The sequence below is a fragment of the Heliangelus exortis genome, chromosome 16 (genome assembly GCF_036169615.1).
Source record: "Heliangelus exortis chromosome 16, bHelExo1.hap1, whole genome shotgun sequence".
NCBI classification, from domain to species: Eukaryota; Metazoa; Chordata; class Aves; order Apodiformes; family Trochilidae; genus Heliangelus; species Heliangelus exortis.
Window position 1 is genome coordinate 3692673 of NC_092437.1, and position 20063 is coordinate 3712735.

General features: G+C 44.6%; 1 long non-coding RNA gene across 1 annotated transcript in view; it reads left to right on the top strand.

Moving 5' to 3' along the window:
• Positions 1-20063, top strand: part of LOC139803640 (uncharacterized) — a 235479-nt gene that overhangs the window by 133027 nt on the left and 82389 nt on the right. Inside the window, exon 3 of the long non-coding RNA XR_011729083.1 lies at positions 10362-10431. This is a non-coding gene — a long non-coding RNA (uncharacterized lncRNA). The remainder of the gene's footprint in view (positions 1-10361; positions 10432-20063) is intronic.

Genomic DNA, 20063 nt, shown 5'->3' on the forward strand with positions numbered 1-20063 from the left:
ATTTAGAATGGCAAAAAGAAAGCAAAGCAAAGAAAAGCAAAGAAAAGAAAACAACAACAAAACCACAAGAAATTTTTTTTCTTAGCCGTTTAAAATGGGGCTTCTGCCCCCTTCCCAGACTGACTGTTTTCCCTCTTACAACTCAAAGACAGCTTAACAAATTTGAATGATCTTCCACTTAATTTTTTACTTATTAAATATTAATTTGTTACTTTAATGCATGGGAAGAATCACTTATGAATGCTTCTGGTAGTAAGCAAAATATATTGAGGTTTCTATTGAGCACCAGGGTGCATTTTGGAGCTGCAGAGAGAGGATTCTCTGTCCAAGGCACCGTGTGGCACAGGATCAAACATGTTTCCTGGTTTTTTTAGAAATATAGGTGAGAAATTAACCCAGCAGCCAAGCTGAAACTGAAAGCTGCAGTGGGAAGGGACGAGGTGGAAGACAGCACAGGACAGTCAGATCTTCTGCTGGAACAAGGCTGGGAATTTTGTTTGTTCCCTCCTGTCCAGCCGGCTGTGGGTGGACGGAGATGGGAAAGGGAAGGGATCCTCTCCAGCTTTGCACTTCTTCTGGAATTGGCAGCCAAGGAGAAGAGCAGGCAGAATTAAACCCTGATGTTGAGCCCTGGTGCCCTGGAGGTAACATCCTCCAAATGAACTGAACACTGAGAATGGCAAACTGGAAGGGACGTGGTGACAGATTCTCCGTGGTCGGAGCTCAAGCTCTGAGTGACAGAAAATTGGACACAGATCACTTGGAAGGCAAGAGAGAGCACTGGGGAAGGGGAGTTGGGGGGAGGAAGGGGAAAAAACAACCATTCCTAAAACAAGCCTAAAATCTGCCTGGTTGCTAGGGAAGTGGGACTCCTGGTAAGTCATTTCAAATTGTTCCTATATTTATAACAGTATGAAGAAACGTTTTATAATCTGTGTAATAAAGAACCTCATCAGCAACTTCTCCAAGAAACTTGTTATTACGGAGAATGACACTCTAATTGCCTCCAGACATTTAGCTTGTCTAGTGAGTGAAGTAACCTGATAAGCTATTGAGCTATTAAGTGATGTAGAATCAATTAATGTAGTTAGATAAGAAAGTAATACCCTACCCAGGTAAACTAAGTAATATGTGTCAAACTAGTCACTATTAATTCAGGGCCAGAAAAGCACAGCAGACCAGTATAGCTCTCAGTAACCTCCATAAAACTGAGCAGGTTACATTTTGACCAAAGAAAAGCAGCTTTCCAAAGATCATTCAGGAGAAAAATAAATACTGAGCTCAATACCATGCTCAAAAATATTTTCCATACTTTTAAGACAGAAACAACAGAATAACAGCTCTGCAGAGATGGTGAAATTGCAGGCACTGACTTCCTGAGCCTGGGAAAAAGAAAGTGTTGTAGGGAAAACACCTTGAATTTCCCTGCCTCCCTGGGGATGCAGACAGGACTGGGATAACCAGGTGTGCAAGGGCACCCCCAGCAGTGGAGAAGAGTGAGCAACAGAGCCCTTAACATCTCAGCATCCTTTTAGCTTGAAGTTGGGCTGCTGGCTGAGATGGCTGATGTAGGGACAAGCTGACAGATGGGGAAGGGTCGTGGGGCCTTGTGTAGATACAAGGAAGGAAGGTGTGAGGAGCAGGCTGGAGCTCCAGCTCATTTTGTCCCTGTCTGCTCTGGCTCTGGGGGTGATTAGCTGGAGTGTGTTAGAGCAGAGGAAAGGAGAATGGGTGAGAAATTATCATCCTGTCTGTCTCACTGCTGCTGCAGGTTTCTCCTCCTGATATATTGTCTCTCGAGTTGGGGAGTGCAGAGGGAGGTTAATGAATCTTCAAACATTTCCAAGTGGCTCCAAGCAAGGCAGAGAGTGAGGGAAAGCAAGTGGGAGCTCTGTTTTGCTGGGCTCGTGTGATGCTCAAGCCTCCACATCCCCATTTTGGGGATTTTGCTTCCGTCCCCCCCAGTTTTTGGATGGAGATGTTTTCAGCTATGAATTTACAGCCTGATTTAAGGCTTGCTGTAATGGTTTGCTCTCATCTCCTGCCTGCCAAGCTACGTGGGGTGTTTATGTAGGTAGACTTTGCAGTACTTGGAGACCCCGGGAGGGGATGGGCCAAGGATTAGGGCTGAGTCCAGGAGCATTCTGAGATTTTCTCCCCAAATCAGGTGCATCATGGAAAGAGCATTTTTTTACCCATCTTTGTACAGAGTCCTTGCTGCACTGAAGGACTCAAAGCAGTGTTTGAGAGGCAGGGGAACACCCCCAGCTCCTGATGGGACAGGTGCCATTGGTATAACCTGCTGTGGTTAAGTACCAAACTTGCTCAAGCTCTTCAAAAATCCTTGAAATGGCAATTTTCAGCTTTAGGAGCTCAGTTCTTTGGGCCTGAAATTCTGGGGGAAATGGCAAACTCTTGTTGGAAGCTTTACTGTGTATTACGTTGTCAGTGATCTTATGACAGAAGAATTGTGGGGAAAAAACTAATATTAACATCCTTAAAATATCTTCCAGCTTTTTACATTTGGTGTAAACACATGGTATTCCTGATATACCTTTTGTTTGGAAAAAATCTTCCCCAAAGGGCAGCAGCCAAACCCCCCTGGGCTGGGTTAAATGCAGTGGAATAAAAATACCAGTAGTGAATGTTTTAGTGCTTCAGCCCCAGCATTTGGATGTGCTACAGGATCTGAAATTTTGTTACTGATCTTCTTTAAACAAGAACAACTCAGAGCCATCTGAATTGATTTGCTTAATATGCTGCTCAGCATTCATGGCATAAATTGAATTGTTAGCCTCTCTGCCTTTGCATTGGAATGTTTTGATTCTGATATTACCAGCAGAGCAACCTCCCCTAACTCGATTGTTCTCACAAGTCATGGTGATGCTTTGCACTCAAATTGGTGTCACTGTGGCTCCTGACAAGAAGGTGCCTGTTAGAGGGAAGAGGTTGAGGCCAGAGAGTGACAAATCAGAGATATCTGGTTTCTCAGCAGGTCCAGGGAAGGGATTCTGCCCCTGTGCTCAGCCCTGGGGAGGCCACAGCTTGAGTCCTGTGTCCAGTTCTGGGCCCCTCAGCTCAGGAAGGAGATTGAGGTGCTGGAGCAGGTCCAGAGAAGAGCAAGGAGGCTGGGAAGGGATCCAGCACAAGTCCTGTGAGGAAGGGCTGAGGGAGCTGGGGGTGTTGAGGCTGGAGAAGAGGAGGCTCAGGGGAGACCTCATCACTCTCTACAACTCCCTGAAAGGAGGTTGGAGCCAGGGGGGGGTTGGGCTCTTTTCCCAGGCAACTCTCAGCAAGACAAGAGGGCACAAGAGGTCTCAAGTTGTGCCAGGGGAGGTTTAGGTTGGACATTAGAAAGAATTTCTTTCTGGAGAGGGTGATCAGGCATTGGAATGGGCTGCCCAGGGAAGGGGTGGATTCTCCATCCCTGGAGATATTTCAAAAGAGCCTGGATGTGGCACTCAGTGCCATGGGCTGGGAACCACGGGGGGAGTGGATCAAGGGTTGGACTTGATGAGCTCTGAGGTCCCTTCCAACCCAGCCAATTCTAGGATTCTAGGATTCTCAGCAGAGATGTTATTTCAGAACATTTTTTGCCAGTTTCTAGCCCCTCACTCCCTGCTCTTGTGACAGAGATGGGTTGCAGTTGCATGGCACGACTTTCCTGCCACCTTTCCCTGAAGCCACAGAAGAACAAATCCACTGAGGTGGCTGAACCTCGTGCTAAAGCTGGTGGGGACCTGGCTTGGATGTGTCTGCACCCTGGCACTGAGTCTAGAAATGTCCATCCTGAAGTTTGCTGGCAGCTGAGCAGCAGCTCTCATGGTGCAGATTGCCCACACTGCTGGAAACCAGCATCTTCTGGGCTGGGTCAGCTTCTCCCAGGTCATCTCTGGGTCCATATGGAACCCCCAGATATGGTGCCCATATCTAGGTATATATTACTGTTTTTCAGAACATTTGCCCTGAAATAACAGTTGGAAAAGCACCAGCTTGGCAGCTGTGGACTTGTGGCAAGTAGCTAAGGGCAGGTGGTGTTTTGGGGGGGTCTGAGGCTGAAAGGTTTTGTGGGGTTGGTGTGGAGAGAGGGATTTCAAAGGGTGTCTGAGGCATTAGCAAAGAGCTGGGGGGTTTGGTGGGTGCTGGATCTTGGTAGCAAACCAGGATGGGTGCAGCAGAGATCATCAGGGTCCTGAGGAGGAGAAGGGGGTGCTCAAAGGGACAGGAGAGTCACAGACAGCAGGAGCTGACAGGCAAAAGGAAGGGGGTTGCAAAAGCTGTAAAAGTGTGGAAGGAAGAGGGGAAGAGGAGTCTGGATGTAAGAGAAGAGAATTTTTCACTACAGCAGAGTTTCAGAGATCTATGGTCAGAGCAAAGAAAAGGCAAAACTCTGCTCTGGGATCCTTGGCACAGGAGGAGCAGTTGTGACCTGTGTGGTTTTTAGCCCAGAGTTTGATGTTTCATACCCAGGCAGTTGCCAGGGGAAGTTTTTCTGACACCATAATTTCCAATTTGCTGCCAGGCTTCAGGCAGATGAGTGCAAACTCTGCTTTATGCAGCTCAGGAGATAATTTTGCAGGCAGTGTGAACATTGAGAACCCTCTAATTTTTAGTTTTGTTTTGTTTTTCTAATAATAGTTTCACAAACCAAAGTGTCTGCTCAGTCAGTCAGTAAAAACACCCAGGAACCATGCAAAAAAAAAAAAAGAAAATTAAGAATAAACAGATGTAGAGATGGGCTCCGAGCTGGCTGTGTCTCAGGTGAGATATTCTCAGTAATCAAGGTTTTAATTCACCTTGGCTGCATTGAAAGAGGGGTGTCAAAGATGGGAAGAGAGGGAAAAAACTAAGACACACATTTTTAAAGTAGTTTTAGTTAAATATTTATTATATTTTTTATATATATATATTATATATTATTATATATTTGTTTTCCATGTTTTTCAACCTGGTGAGACAACGAGCATCAAGAGAAGTCAGAAATCTGGCCTCTCCTGAGAAGAGGTCACATTAGAAATAAAAAAAATAAATAGAATATTTGTGCTCTGTAAGGTAGATGGTAGGGAGATGGATTTTTTCTTGCCTTTCCAATAATTTCCATTTTAAAGCCAACAACCCTGATGATGGGACAGCAAGCAGGAGGCAAGGACTCTTCTAGTGAGAGGTTTTTATTAATTAAAAAAAAACTGGTGAAGTTTGAGACATTCACCCAGTTTGGTTTATTCACAATAAATAACTCTCCTCCTCTACTTATTTCTTGCATCTACACAAGCACATGCAAGCAGGTTAGCAAAACCCCACTTTCTTTTGTTCTCTTTGTTCCCTTTGTTCACGGTGCAGTAATGAAAAATGACAGTGATATTTATTGTAACATTCCTCCAGGAATGCAGAGATAATTACCTGGCCTTAGCATGGGAGAGGAGAACAAGCTCCAGCTTTTTCCAGCTCCCCGGAATCCAACCCACATGTTGGTGTAAAGTGGAGGACGTCAGGAGCAGAGATCTGCTGCCCTGAGAGGTTGTTTTTAGGGTTTGAGACTGGTTTTTTCAGGATTTTAGGGCTAGGGGCTTTTAGGGTTAGGGACTGCTTGGAATTCCACCTGTATCCTCACCATTTCTAATGAAAAAAGCCTCTTGTGTTCATTTGAAGTAGGCTTGGCTTCACACCTAAGATCACTGTTTGAGACTGTTTTTTTCTGGATTTTAGGGTTAGGAGCTTTTAGGGTTAGGGACTGCTTGGAATTCCACCTGTACCCTCACAATTTCTAAAAAAGCCTCTTGTGTTCATTTGAAGTAGGCTTGGCTTCACACCTAATATCACTGTTTGAGACTGTTTTTTTCTGGATTTTAGGGTTAGGGGCTTTTAGGGTTAGGGACTGCTTGGAATTCCACCTGTATCCTCACCATTTCTAAGGAAAAAGCCTCTGTGTTCATTTGAAGTAGGCTTGGCTTCACACCTAATATCACTGTTTGAGACTTTTTTTCTGGATTTTAGGGTTAGGGGTTTTTAGGGTTAGGGACTGCTTGGAATTCCACCTGTATCCTCACCATTCCTAAAGAAAAAAGCCTCTTGTGTTTATTTGAAGTAGGCTTGGCTTCACACCTAGTATCACTGTTTGAGACTGTTTTTTTCAGGATTTTAGGGTTAGGAGCTTTTAGGGTTAGGGACTGCTTGGAATTCCACCTGTACCCTCACAATTTCTAAGAAAAAAGCCTCGTGTGTTTATTTGAAGTAGGCTTGGCTTCACACCTAATATCACTGTTTGAGACTGTTTTTTTCAGGATTTTAGGGTTAGGGGCTTTTAGGGTTAGGGACTGCTTGGAATTCCACCTGTATCCTCACCATTTCTAAGGAAAAAGCTTCTGTGTTCATTTGAAGTGGGCTTGGCTTCACACCTAATATCACTCTTTTCATGTGGACTTTTGCCCAGACACATCCCTGACCATTTTAGCAGTGAATAAGGCTCTGTTTTCCTTTCGAGAAAACCCAAACTTCATCCTATGTGCTATTAAGAGGGGTTTTGGTGTTTCTGAGAAGCACTGGATTAACAGGCACTGGAACTGAAAACCTCTAATCTAACAAAAAAATAATAATAATTTTAGTTCTGTAAGAATATTTGTGACCTGGTTCCTCCTCCCCCTTCTGGGGTGTGTGGTGGTGGTGGTGGTGGTGAGCTCCATCATCTTGGGAAGGAGCTGAGCTCCTGCTTCCCTCTCTGCCTCTGCTTGCTCAGGGAAAAATCCCTGGAGGAGCAGGTCCCCATATCTCAGATCCAGTGCAGAAAACTGGGGGGGATTCTATCACTTTTCCTCTTTTCTTCAGCAAGGACAACCTCCCCCAATAGGTCCATTCAGGTAACTAAGTGCTTCCCTGTGGGTTTTTTTTTTTATTATTATTTTCTAATATGTGCTCCTGTTTAATGAGAATTTAAAAACAAAACCTATTTAACCTTTAATAAGAGATTTTTTTTTTTCTTATCTTAATATTTTTCCCCTCCTATTTTTTTCCTTGACTAGCTGGGATTTTTCAGGTTGATTATTCTTAAGGTATTAAAACCATAATCCATACAATCTACTAAAATGTAATTAAAAGTGCTATCAGATTTTCAGCAGCATGGGATGCCTAGGGAGACCTTCCAAGTGCAAATACATTTTCCCATCACCTGCACTAGTGAGGGGCTCCAGCTGACCCCGTGAACCCTCCCTCTAATGATAGGAAAATAGATATCAAAATGAAGGGAAAGATTTTTTTTTATATACTTTCAGGTGCTTCACCTTTGAACCATTCTCTTTCTGATCCAGTGGTACAGCAAAAGGAGATAAGAAATAACTTCATGGCCTGGGTTGCCACGTTTTTCAGGTTGGGATAATGAAGTTGGGGCATGGCAGTGGGATGGGGATGGGGATGAGGATGGGGATGGGGATGAGGATGGGGATGGGGATGAGGATGAGGATGGGGATGGGGATGAGGATGAGGATGAGGATGAGGATGGGGATGGGGATGAGGATGAGGATGAGGATGAGGATGGGGATGGGGATGAGGATGAGGATGGGGATGGGGATGGGGATGAGGATGGAAATGGGGAGCAGTAGCTGTTTGCCGTGGCCTCATCACCTGCCTGGAGGACAAAAGTGTCCATGGCAGAGCAGCTCCAGGGGTTGCTGCTGGAGCTGGGAACTGATTGCTCCCCAGCCCTGCAAGTGGGAATTCATGGCTTGCAAGGGCTGTGCATTCAAAGGAATGCTTGGGGAGATCCTTCTGCACTCAAAAAGGACCTTTTTACTTTTGATCTGTCACCCAAGAGTGGGAAAACCCTCATCTTGGGTGAGTGTTGTGTCCTCAAGCCCAGCTTCAGGCTGGTGGTGCTTGGAAAGTCTGGGATTTGGTTGGAAACTCTGGGATTTGCAGCTGAGCTCCTCACATCCCCAGCCCATCCCTCCCTGCCATCTCCTGGCTCTCCAGTGCCATTTCCCAAGCCTTTCCCAAGGCAGAAGGTTGATATTTGTGACAGCAGTGAGCTGGCCATGCAGGTGACATCTGGCTGTGCAGAGGGAGGTGGCTGCTTGCTGCTGAGAGAGGCAAGCAATAAATTTTAAAACAGAATTGCTCAGGCTGGAAAAGACCTTCAAGATCATCAAGCCCAGCCTTGTCCTAACCTTATTACCCTGTTCCCCAAGCCATGTCCCCAAGGCCACCACATCCAGGCCATTTGAAAACACATTCAGGATGGAGGCTCAGTTACCTCCCTGGGGAGCCTCTTCCAGTGCTTAACAACCCTTTCTGTAAAGAACTTTCTCCTGATATCCAACCTGAATCTCCCCTGATATCCAACCTGAATCTCCCCTGATGTCCAACCTGAATCTCCCCTGATGTCCAACCTGAATCTCCCCTGATATCCAACCTGAATCTCCCCTGATATCCAACCTAAGTCTCCCCTGATGCAACTTGAAGCCATTTCCCCTTTTCCTGTCCTCTGTCACCAGTGAGAAGAGACCAACCCCACTCCCACTACACCCTCCTTTCAAATATTTGCCTATACAGCCCCAACATCCTTAGGGGATTTTTTTCCAAAAAGGGACCCATAAGGGATTTTTTTCTGAACCCTTCACTAGCTTTGTTTCCCTTCTTCTGGAAACACCTCAATGTCCTTTTTGTCCTTCCCAGAACCTCTTTCCTTCCTGAGGAGAAAACAGGAGGAATCATGGGGGGTCCTGAGCTGGGGTATCTTGATGCAAGGAAGATTGAGTGGCTTGCAGAACTTTTGTGCTGGAGACCCCTCAGTCTCTTGTCTTCTTCAGCCCCTTCTGCAAACCTATTTCTTCCTCAGGTGCCTCCAGAGAGGTGAAGGGTTCAGAAACAGAGGGTTTGGTGGCTGAAGGATGAATTGGAGGATGGACTCACAAATGACACTGGTGTGGGCAAAGAATGAAAGCATTGTAGGGAAGTCTTCTCACAGGAGAGTTAAAAAGGGGATAGTAATTAAAAATAAATAGAACCAAAGTGCCTGAGTGTTTTAGGAACTGGATTCTCTTTGTTCCTCCACTCTCTTTTTCTCTGTACCCTCAAGAACTACTTCTGTTCCTCCAGCTCATATTGCCAAGAGTCTTCAAATAAGTGTTTAATGGGATTTCTAAGAACACCTGAGCAGGTTGGATAGGTTATCAGTCCCACTGATTTCACTGACCTCTCTGTAGAAGGGACACAGGGCCCTGTATCTCACAGGCTTATTTGAAAATATTATTCAAATCATGCTGGGAAAGGTTACTCATATTACATTTGTGGGTTTTTAGGTTCTGGGAGGTGCCACCAGAGTAAAACTGAGGCATAGAAATAGAAATAGAAGTAAACATAAGGGTGCCTGGGTGCCTCTCTGTGCGTGTGTGTGTAGAGTCTTTACTGGGGACTGAAAACCTCCTGCCTGCTCTTTGGTTTTCCATTTTAGCTGGGCTATTATCAGACATTTCTGGAGTGTGAGTTTCATAAGTAGAGGTTATCATACATTGCAGGCCATCTCTCCTGCTGGGGAGCAAAATGAAGGTTTGATAATGAGATCGCCCAAAGGCAGATAAGAGCTCTAGCTTGCTAAACAGTCCCTCAAGGTTTCCTGTGATGGCAAAAAAAGGAGGGAATGCAATTTATTATCCTTCCCTCCTTGTACCTTCCCATTGTTTGAGAAGTCAAAGCAACAAACTGCCTGCATTCCAAATAAACAAATTAAGAACCAGAGCAGGAGACCCGACGTGTGGTTATTTTGCTCTGAAGAAGGTCTGTGGTTTAACACCAGGAAGGAAGCCTCTGAACTCCAAAATCTGAAATCCCTTTTCAAGGACAGGCTCTCCCCTCCTCTCCTCCCAGCCTCTCACAGCTAGGATGGATATTCAAAAATCCAGTGAAGTGCTTCATCTTGACAGAGGATGGAGGATGGCTCTGTAACCACTGCTGATAACCTCCCCATCTCCAATTCTGCTTGCTCTTCTTTTGTGCTCAACACCACCAAGAGCATTACAGGGAAGGGAAAGGTCAGATTGAAGCCATAAAGCACAGGAGATTCAGAGCCGAAGTTGCCACATCATTAAGTCACAGCATCTTCATGCTTATGTTTTCTAGCACATATGGTATATAAAATCACCTAGTGTTTCACAACCCTCTTAAATAATTAGGCACAACAGGGTTTGCTGGGTGACCACCTGGATAAAGTCAAAACAGTGGCATCTGCACCAAGCAGATGGGATTCTGCTTTTTGCTGCCATCAGGAAATGGACAGCTGACTTCCACTCCAGTGAACCAGAAGCTGCCTTCTTCCAGACAAGAAAGGGAGAGTTTAGGAGAGAGCATTAAATGTGTCTTCTTTAAATTTTCAGGTTACCAAGCCTCAGCTGAAGCCCAAAGGAAGAAATCTTGGTCCCCAGCCTGAGCTGCAGCAGGGAGGAGGTAAGAGAAATTCCTGTGTAACCAGAAAACCCCATACCTGGCAATGATGTTTTAAAGGCAGGTTGAATGAAAGCTTGTGTTTAGATTTAATTCTATAAGGAGAATAAAGTGAGGGAGGAAGGAGAAAGGAGAAAAAGTGAGGGAGGTTGAATATTAACAATTCAGCATGAGGCTCCATGAGATCAAGCGGGTGCCAGTGATAGTCACTTATTTCCTCCATTTCTTAATGATTTACTCTCTAAATGAATGCCCACCCATTCCAGCAGACTGGGTGATTGAGTGCTGGGTGCCATGGCAATGTGTGACAGGGAACAGGGCTGAACCCACCAGTCAGCTGCCTCTCTGGGCTGTCATTCTGCTCCCCATGTGCCAAGAGGATGGTAACGGGGGGCTGTGTGAGAACATCACCAGATATTATGCAAACATATCCTGAATTCAGTATCAAGCTGTCACTGGTGTGACTCCTTGTAATAGCTCCACCAAAGTCATTCCAGAGTAATGTGCATTACAGCATCTTAAACACCTATCATGGGTAGAGGTGCAGAGAAACCAGGAGGAAGCTGGAAGAAGCTCCCAACATCCAGATCTTTCAGGTTCAGCCAACCCCTGTTCTTTTTTTCCCCGCTCCATAAAGATGGATCTGAAAAAAAATGTGTTGCAGCTTTAGAAAGAAAAAGATGAAAATTCTCTTGAGCTTCTATGTGTAAAGCACATGCACATAAATGGCAAAAGTTACACTCAGGTGTCTCCCACAAACAGAGAGGGTTTGATGGTGGGAAAGCTTGAGCCTGTCTGTGCTACAGAGTGGTTTGAGGCTATGATCCCTTCTCTTGTTCTCCTTGGAAGTCACTCAGCCTGAGTTTGGGGTACAGGAGTGAAAGGAGGATGTCACCTCTTCAGCTGAGCCATGTCATCCCCCCTGACACACCTGGAGAATGTGTTGCCACCTCCATAAACCTGACCAGCCCTTTCTCCAATACCAAATCACTGATTAATAACCAGCAGGAGCCTTCAGTCCAGGTTCTGCTGTGCATCTTTGTTTTTCTAAGCAGCAAGACCCTGTCTGGGATGGGACAGGGCAAGGCAGATCTTGGACAGTGCTTAAATTTGACTTGGGTTAAACTCTTGCCCTGCTCTGCTTTTTTTTTTTTTTTTTTTTTGGTTGCTTTTCAAAGAGCAATACATCTGGCATGGGCAGGTGGGGGATCTCAGTGCAAACCTGGCTAGCATCATGGGTGCTCTTCAGCCAATCCGATGGATTGGAGAAGTGCTGTAGGTAAGGGTTAAATAGCTGGAAAAGTGCTGTATGTAAGGGTTAAATAGCTGATGTTTCATCAGAGTGTTGGGGAGAGGTGACACTCAATTCCAAAGTGATCCAAAGCAATTGACCCAGGCTCCAGCCAGCTTGGAGGGGCAGCCAGGGATAAATGAGGGTGCACAGGTTTCTGAAGTGAGTTTACCCACTGCTTACTGCTCAGCCCGAGCACTCAGCAGTGCATTTACTCACTTTTTTTGTGTGTGTAGTAAAGCAGTACTGATACATCTCACAGCATCCTCAGGCAGTCACATAGAGGGTCAGGAAAGAGGCTTAATAGAGGGAAGGTGCCTGAATGCAGCCTTGCAGTCAGTAACCTGCTCTCTTAAAAAGAGAGATTAGTAAAAGAAAAAGCCCAGGGAACAAACACTGGATCTGTTGTGCTGTTACCATTTAACCTGCATTCACTGCCAATTGAAATGCACTTTACATTACTTCAGTCAGATACTTCAAAGGAAATCCTGGAGATGGGAGCACTTAAGCAAGAGCACTTCTGGTGGTAATGTGTGTATTTGAAAGCCTGGCAATTGGGAAGGTTGTGAATGCAGCAGCTATCCAAATATAGCTGGAGCTTGTTATATGTAAACGGCAAGGCTCATTCTGATATTCCTGCTCCTATCCTGGCCTCCCTTCCTGCAAAAGGGCCAACATCTCCAGTGCTTGCCTGGAACAATGTTTGTTGGTGCACAATAAGCCACAAGGCAGAGCAGTGAGAATGGCTGATGGAGTGCCAGCTAATAAAAAGCCCAAAGAAACGTTCAGAAAAGGCTCTTTGAGGAAAGTGTTGCTACTTCTGCAGTTCTGCCTCAGCTTTCCAGGCTTGTGGGGGAAGCCAGAAGTGTCCTACAAAGCCACACGAGCAGCTGAGGGCAGGCAGAGGATATGCCAGGTTGGTGCCAACTTGTTGGGTCAAGCATAACCAAGAAGATTATTGAGTAAAAGTGTGGAAAACCAGAGCAGTGACTGCCCCAACAACACACAGCAAACCTCTTCCAAATAAAACCCAAGTTTAGAGAGCAGCATCCCTTGAAATACATTGCAGTCAGTCTGGTAGCTCCAGCACCCATTAATTTTGCTGGACTTTCAAAGCCAGTTTGTAAGGACTCTGGATCAGTAGATGCTGATGGGATCTGTGGGTTTGAAAAGTATCATGACATCTGTTTTATGCCATTCACATGGGCTGAAATTTCCCTTTTCTAGAAAAAGCCCTCCCTGTCCTGCACTCCATGCTGACATCCTGGGCTGGAGTGTGATCAGCTTGGGGGTCTGGCACAGCTCCAAGCTGCTCAGGTGATTCCCTAGAGATCTGAGTTGTTAAATAACAATAAATCTCTCTGAGCATGTGCAAATAGGAATTGCTCAAATGCATTTAGCACAGCCAAATTTGAACATATTTTCATGGGACTTCAAAAGGCAGATTCCCAGCATCAAATCCTTCCACATCCCCCTGTAAGAGCAGAAAATGTAACAGAGCAGATTGCCATCCTTTTTTTAACATGGGAAAAACTGCTTGTTTTCTTTTTTTTTTTTTCTTCTTTTTTTCCCCTCAGGAATCTCTGATCCATAGAACTTAATTTTTTTTTTTCTTCAGAATTCACCCTTACAAAATTTCGGGCCAAATTATAAATTCCCAATAAAAGCAACCATAAAGTCAGTCCTGGATTTAAGACAATTGTCATTAAAGACCTGAATGAAATGCCTGTTTTTAACCTCCCTCCTAGAGTTCTTACACCATTTACTAGCACCTATGAAGTCACTAATGCTGCAGCTGCTCATGCTGGGGTCCCACTCTGATGTTAAAGGGGTGCTGAGCCCCCCCAGTTTCATCCAGACAATCTAAGATAGAAAACACCCTGGAGCCTGACATAACCAGTTCTGCATCATTAAAAATGAGGTGCTGCAGATCTGCATTTTGGTGAACTTTCTGTTTGTGACTCAGCACTTTCCTCTCTAAGGTGGTAGTAATGTCACCCTTCTCCCTAAATTAATGCTAAACTGATGAATGCCAGAGAGAAACCTGAGAGGAAATTAATCATTGCTTCCAGAGCTCTGCTGGAGTAATTTGCTGGAAGTCAAATATCCAATAGGTGCCTCTTTAAAGGAGTTTTGCACACACGGACACTGAGAACAAGCAGCATGTGGATATGTGTGTGAATATGTACGATCATGAGCCCAAAGAAATCAAAGTGAGATTGTTCAGGTGTGTGTGAGTATGTACAGCCATATATGAGCCCAAAGAAATCAAAGTGAGGCTGTTCAGGTAAATGTAATTTGACCTTTCCCGGCTGTAATTACACCAGGATTGCATACAGAATATCTTCATTCTCGTGGTCTCCCTAAATTCCAGCTCTTAGTGCCATCACACCAGTAAGGACAGTTTCCTAGTGGTATTATGCTGCTCTAAGGACACTAGTTAAAAACGCTGACTCGATGTTTCAGCAGTAAAACTTTTTACTGAGAGAGACACAAGCAAAGCAGCGCGCCGAGCAGCCGGGCAGCTGTAGCTCCACCACCGGCTCGCAAGTTCGAGAAGGTAGAACCGGTTCCTTTATACTTTTCGTAAACCCCTTCCCCTCGGTCTCTTATCAGTTTATCATTGGTTTTCGTTTCGCGGGCTCTCCCAGCATTGGTTCTTGCTTCGCGGGCTTCGTCCTGTTGCTGAGGGAAATGGTTTCATGTTTCGTTTTGTCGCTGAGGGGGGTGGTCACGTGACGTCCCTGTTTCGCGGGCCCCCGCGGTCGGCGCCTCCTCCTCCCGTTTTTGTGACTTTTCCTCCTTAGAATCACAGAATCCTCTGGGTTGGGACTTCAGAGCTCAAGTCCAACCCTTGATCCACTCCCCCCGTGGTTCCCAGCCCATGGCACTGAGTGCCACATCCAGGCTCTTTGGAAATATCTCCAGGGATGGAGAATCCACCCCTTCCCTGGGCAGCCCATTCCAATGCCTGATCACCCTCTCCAGAAAGAAATTCTTTCTAATGTCCAACCTAAACCTCCCCTGGCACAACTTGAGACCTCTTGTGCCCTCTTGTCTTGCTGAGAGTTGCCTGGGAAAAGAGCCCAACCCCCCCTGGCTCCAACCTCCTTTCAGGGAGTTGGAGAGAGTGATGAGGTCTCCCCTGAACCTCCTCTTCTCCAGCTTCAACACCCCCAGCTCCCTCAGCCTCTCCTCATAGGATCTGTGCTGGATCCCTTCCCCAGCCCAGTTGCCTCCTTTGGACCTGCTCCAGCACCTCAATCTCCTTCCTTATAAGTACGCTTAAACATAAACCCCAAAACAAGGGGATACAACATGCTGCCTCAACAGACAGCCCAAGCAAACATTATTAAACTGAATAGATACACTCAACAAAACAATAAATTACAATTTTAAACCCTTATTTTTTCACAGACACCTCCCCATCTTTGTGGTCCTTTCTCCTCTTTCTTGGAGCTTCTGAAGCACCTTCTTGGGAGAACTCCCTATCAAAACTAAGCATAGGGACCCCTTTGCCTGCAGCCCTTTCCAATGCAATGATGCACATGGGGTTCATTCATAGGTTTATCATTTTTTTCCCCTTCCACAATCATCTTCCACGATTTGGTTCATCCTTGGACCAGAGGTCTGCTTTAAGGCTGGCTGGATCTCTGTGCCAGCCATAAATCTCTCTTGCTGGCTGACCCCAAAGCCTGAGGTTTGAGCAGAGGCAACCTCAGATGCATTTGCTGCTCTTCCCCCCATCCTTTGTATTCCCTTGCTCTGCATTCCTGCACTGTGCCATGGCTGGATGTGCTCTGCTCATCACGTGAAGCCTGGGAAGGGACTTTACAGCAGTCATTAAGTGCTTGGCAACTTCCCACGGCCTGCCACGAACAGTTGTGATCAGTGCTAATTAATCTGGGGAGGTATTAATTGCAAGGAGAAATGCTTACTGGAAAAGCAGGCTTCCTCTCCTACCCTTTTCAGGAGCAGCTTCTTGAGGTCCTGATGCAGGGACCTGAGAAGAGGCAGCAGGAATGGGCAGATGGAGAAATGAGTTCAGTAGCATCTCTGCAAAGTGCTGAATTAATAGATATATATATATATTTATACAGACATATTGAGGATTCCTATGATGAGGTGTGCAGTTTTTGTTGAGTCCTTTCATGCTTCCAACAAACCCAGGGTTCCAGAATTTAAGATCTGTAGTGCTGAGACCTTCCTGGCCTGTGTTTGCAGAGGAAACCTGGTTATTTCTTGCTGTTTGGGGTCAGACCCTGTGTCTTTCTGGTTTACTCCCTCTCCCTTATGCTGGTTGAGCATTCCCTGCCCCATATGCAACTTTCCTGACCCAGCAGAGCCAATGATCCTCACCTGGAGTCCTACCTGTGGCTGAAGGGTGAAAACAATCTGGCAAAACTTCCTTAGGGTGTTCAGGACTGGGATTTATGTTCATACAGTAAAGGTGAACCTACAGAGTAAAAATGTTTGTCATCCACCAAGGAGAACTTCAGAAACCAGCTGGTTTGGGGAATTATAATACACTGGGAAAAAGCCATTCAAATTCCCTTGCAGAGATTTCCTACCACACAATGTTCCCATTTTATTTATCACTTCAACAGATTCAACCTATTAATTATTTGTAGCATATTCAAGAGTAAACACACACTCCAGGAGGCAGCCAAATCTGCTTCTGTCTCCCTTCCCCTCTACACAAATGTCCCAGGAGCACCAGAGGCAGGGCCAGAATGCAAAGAGGAATTTGTGTTCATTTTTTTCTGTCCACAGTCTGAGACTCCATGCTCAGAAAAAGAAAAGCAGGGACATGTTTCTACCCTGGCAGCATCACCTCCATGCAGGTCCTTTGCTAGCAATCAGCAGGAAAAAACTTAGAGGCAGAATTCTTCCTTGTTGTCATCTCCAAGCCCACAAAACTCTTGAATTAATTTTATTTTTTTTTTAAATTTAATAAAACAAAATTAATGCTTCCAGTAGGAGACATCTGAGGGCAAGTTTCAACTCTGAGCACTTTATTATGGCTGAGTTTTAATCTTTGGTGCATAAGAAGGATTATGCTGAGAACACTGCCATCACCTTAAATATAGCAGCATGAATATGCCACTGTAATAAATCTTTTCAGCTTTTAATTTCAATTCAAGAAAAATGCTGGCTGAAAATATCTTCTTTCCCTGTAACCTTCCCCTGTCTCAAATGTGCCCACACTCCCAGGCACCATCTGACACAGCCTTGTCAGGAGGAAGGGTGAAGAGGTGCTATCTCCACTCAACACAACACACCCAAAAAAAAAAAAAAAAAAAAAAAAAATCTCTTGCAGCTCCAGATTTAGCACCAAAATGCTGGTTTTACCTGTTGCAGTTTTCAGCTGGGGAAGAGGGGTGATAAAGCATCTTGTTAAGGCATAACAAAAAAAAAAAAAAAAAAACCCAAACAAAAAAAACCCAAAAAAACAACTGACCAGTAAAATCTGAGCTCACACTGGGAAAATTTCAGCTTTTTTGGGGGAGAAATAAAGAAGGTGGAGGTGGCCTCAACCCTGGCTCCCAGGCTGTGCTCAGCAGGACTTTGCTCCTGCAGCTCAGGAGGGGGATGGGACCCAGCCAAGTATCCAGGAAGGGGCAATTTGATTTATAAGTTAAGCATCAGCAGATGTCTTAAAAGGTCTCCTGAGAGTTTGTAATACTCTGGAAGAGCTGAGAGTAATAAAATGGAATAAAATCGATTACAGAGCCAAGTTTCTATCCCAACTGCTTCACCCAGAGCAAAACGAGCACTGCTGCTCACTGGCAGAAGGGGCTCTGCAGCCAAGCTCTGAATGCTTTCCTCCCCAAAAAGTGAGAAGTTGGGAATGGTCAACAGGACAGATGCTTCAGCTGGTAGAAAAAACATCATCCTGACCCTTCTAGGATCATTCATCACTTCTGTGATTGCCCAGAGAGTTTAATTGTCTCTTTGGTCTTCAAGACATCATAAGACTGTGGATACGTTGGGAGATTTGAATGTTGACTGTGGTGAAGATAATATCTAGATTTCTTGTAGAACTTTCAGATGTTGAGAAATAGGTGTAGAAATAACAGAAATTTGTGCTCACAGGATATTTGATGTTTTATTTTTTTTACAAAATGACACTATAGCTGTTATAAATGGAGTGTTATAGGGGCAGTACCAGGGTGCATGGATCTCCCCAGCTCTGGCCTGGCAGTGATGTGCTTGTAGTATCCTTTCTGGCAATGAGTGTGAAACATTACAGCACTCCTTTTTCTAGCAAATTAAAATCCAAGCTTTCAGGCAGGCCTGATGAGTACACACCTACCACCCCACACCAACCCCTACAGGATGGGAGCAAGAGGATTTATTTCCATTCAAATTCCTAGCTTGAAATGAGCCTCGTGCTCATTTAAAACGAGTTCAGTTTAGAGCTGGTAAAATCTTTGGCTCAGTCAGATCTGTCTCCTTTAAGGCTTTCAAACTGGAAAGAACTCAAAAGAAAAGAAAATTATTTAGAATGAAAAATGCAACTTTGCAATTTAACTTTGCTACAGGGGTAAATTTTTAAGAACTGATTAGCAGGTTGGGTGTCTTTTGTCTTGGGAGCCTGAGGTTGAACTCATTACAGAGAAACAATTTTCAGAAAACATTGAACATCCAGTTTTGGAAAAGTTGCTCTTTGCAGGTAGCTTAAAGTGAACCTGAAACTCATTGGTCTGTTTGAGAGGCTTAGCATAGCCTTAAATTAAAAAAAAAAAAAAATAATACATTAAACAAGCTTGAGTGGAGTAACTGTGATATTCTACAGAGAGGAAGGCAAAATGACAAAGTGAAGCACTGGTGTAGAGACAGCAGAAATGCTCATGTTGGGAGGAGAAGAGGTGGAAATAAACATTATTCTGAGTTAATAACAGGAGACACAGGGTACTGGTAGAACAGGAGTGAGAAGTGGCCAACCCAACCTTCCTCAGCTCTGTAGACTGAGACCTCGAGGTCCCCAGGATCTTGGGACTTGTTGCTGCTTCTTCTGACACAGTCCAAATTTGAGGACTTTTTTCCAGGGATCTGACTGGTTGACTGCCTTTCAAGATGATAATTTAGAAAATGTTGGGTTTCTTCAGCTTTAGGAAAGGTGAATTAGGGAATTTAAAATCTGAGATGTGCATCTCATCTTTAAATTTAAATATAAGTAAATAAATAGCTGGGAATAAAACCAGAGTTGATTGGGTGTCACTTCCAGAGCTGACTGAAAGGCTGAACTTAGCTAAAACCCAGTGATGGTGAAAAATAAGCTCAGATATTTAAAAATAATCCTATTATGGTTCTCTAAAACATTATTAATAGGTACAGAGGTTTTGGCAAATCCCGTTATTGTCGTAGATCCTTTCTCCTAAATATTCCATAGCCACTTTTTATTTCTTTTATTAAACAGTCACTTTTGAAGGAAGATAAACTCCAGATTAGTGACGTTCAGAAGCACATGACCTGCAGGCTCTGGTGATGCTGATTTTTAAAAGGATTTGTAGGAAATAGAAGCTGTAGCAGAGAAGTTCAGAGGAATTGCTGGGCAGGAGGGTACCACAGCAGCACCTGACTCCCCACAGGCCCCAGCTCCTGGCTCCGTGTTACTGCAGGATGAAAATATTGCATTTGCAAGATGCTAATGTCCTGCTGATCAATTGAGAAGCCCAGAAAACCAGATTCTGCAAGCCCTTTGCAGGCAGAATAATAATAACAGCACTTTGCAAGTAGTCCCATTCATTCCAGTGGGACTCTCTTGTAATCAATATATTTGTTCCCAAATTATAGTGTTATGGGTCCAACTTGATCTTTATTCCTGTTACCCAATGGCATGTGCAGAAAGGCCTGGAAAGGATGCCACAGTCAGGGCTGCTCTCATCCCACTCCCATTGTTCCAGGACTCCAGTCCTCAGAGTTATTGTTCAAGCTGCCAGTTATCTCCAAGAGCTCCCAGCAGATGTTGGGGGGAGGGGACAATTTATTTGATTTTTTTTGTTGTTGTTTGTTTTTTTTTAAAAGAAGTTTGCCTCTTTAAGGACCAGCCCCAAGGAGAGATTAATTCTGTTTGCTCTCCCCTGCATGGTGTTTTGTCTCCTTAAGTTGGAAAATATTTAGAGAGGAAAAATGTGTTTTCTTGCTGTTCAAAATAATAATAATTTGCCAGTGGAAATTTATTACTGACTTCAAAGGGAGCCCTAAATTTGCTGATAGTAAATAAAGGGCAATTCTGCTTTCACTATAGTCAGTGTAGATATTTTTGCAGGGTTTCTTGGGCACTGATGTGAATGCAGATCTGTCCACAATACCAGGTTTCCATTCTCTGAGCATCCCT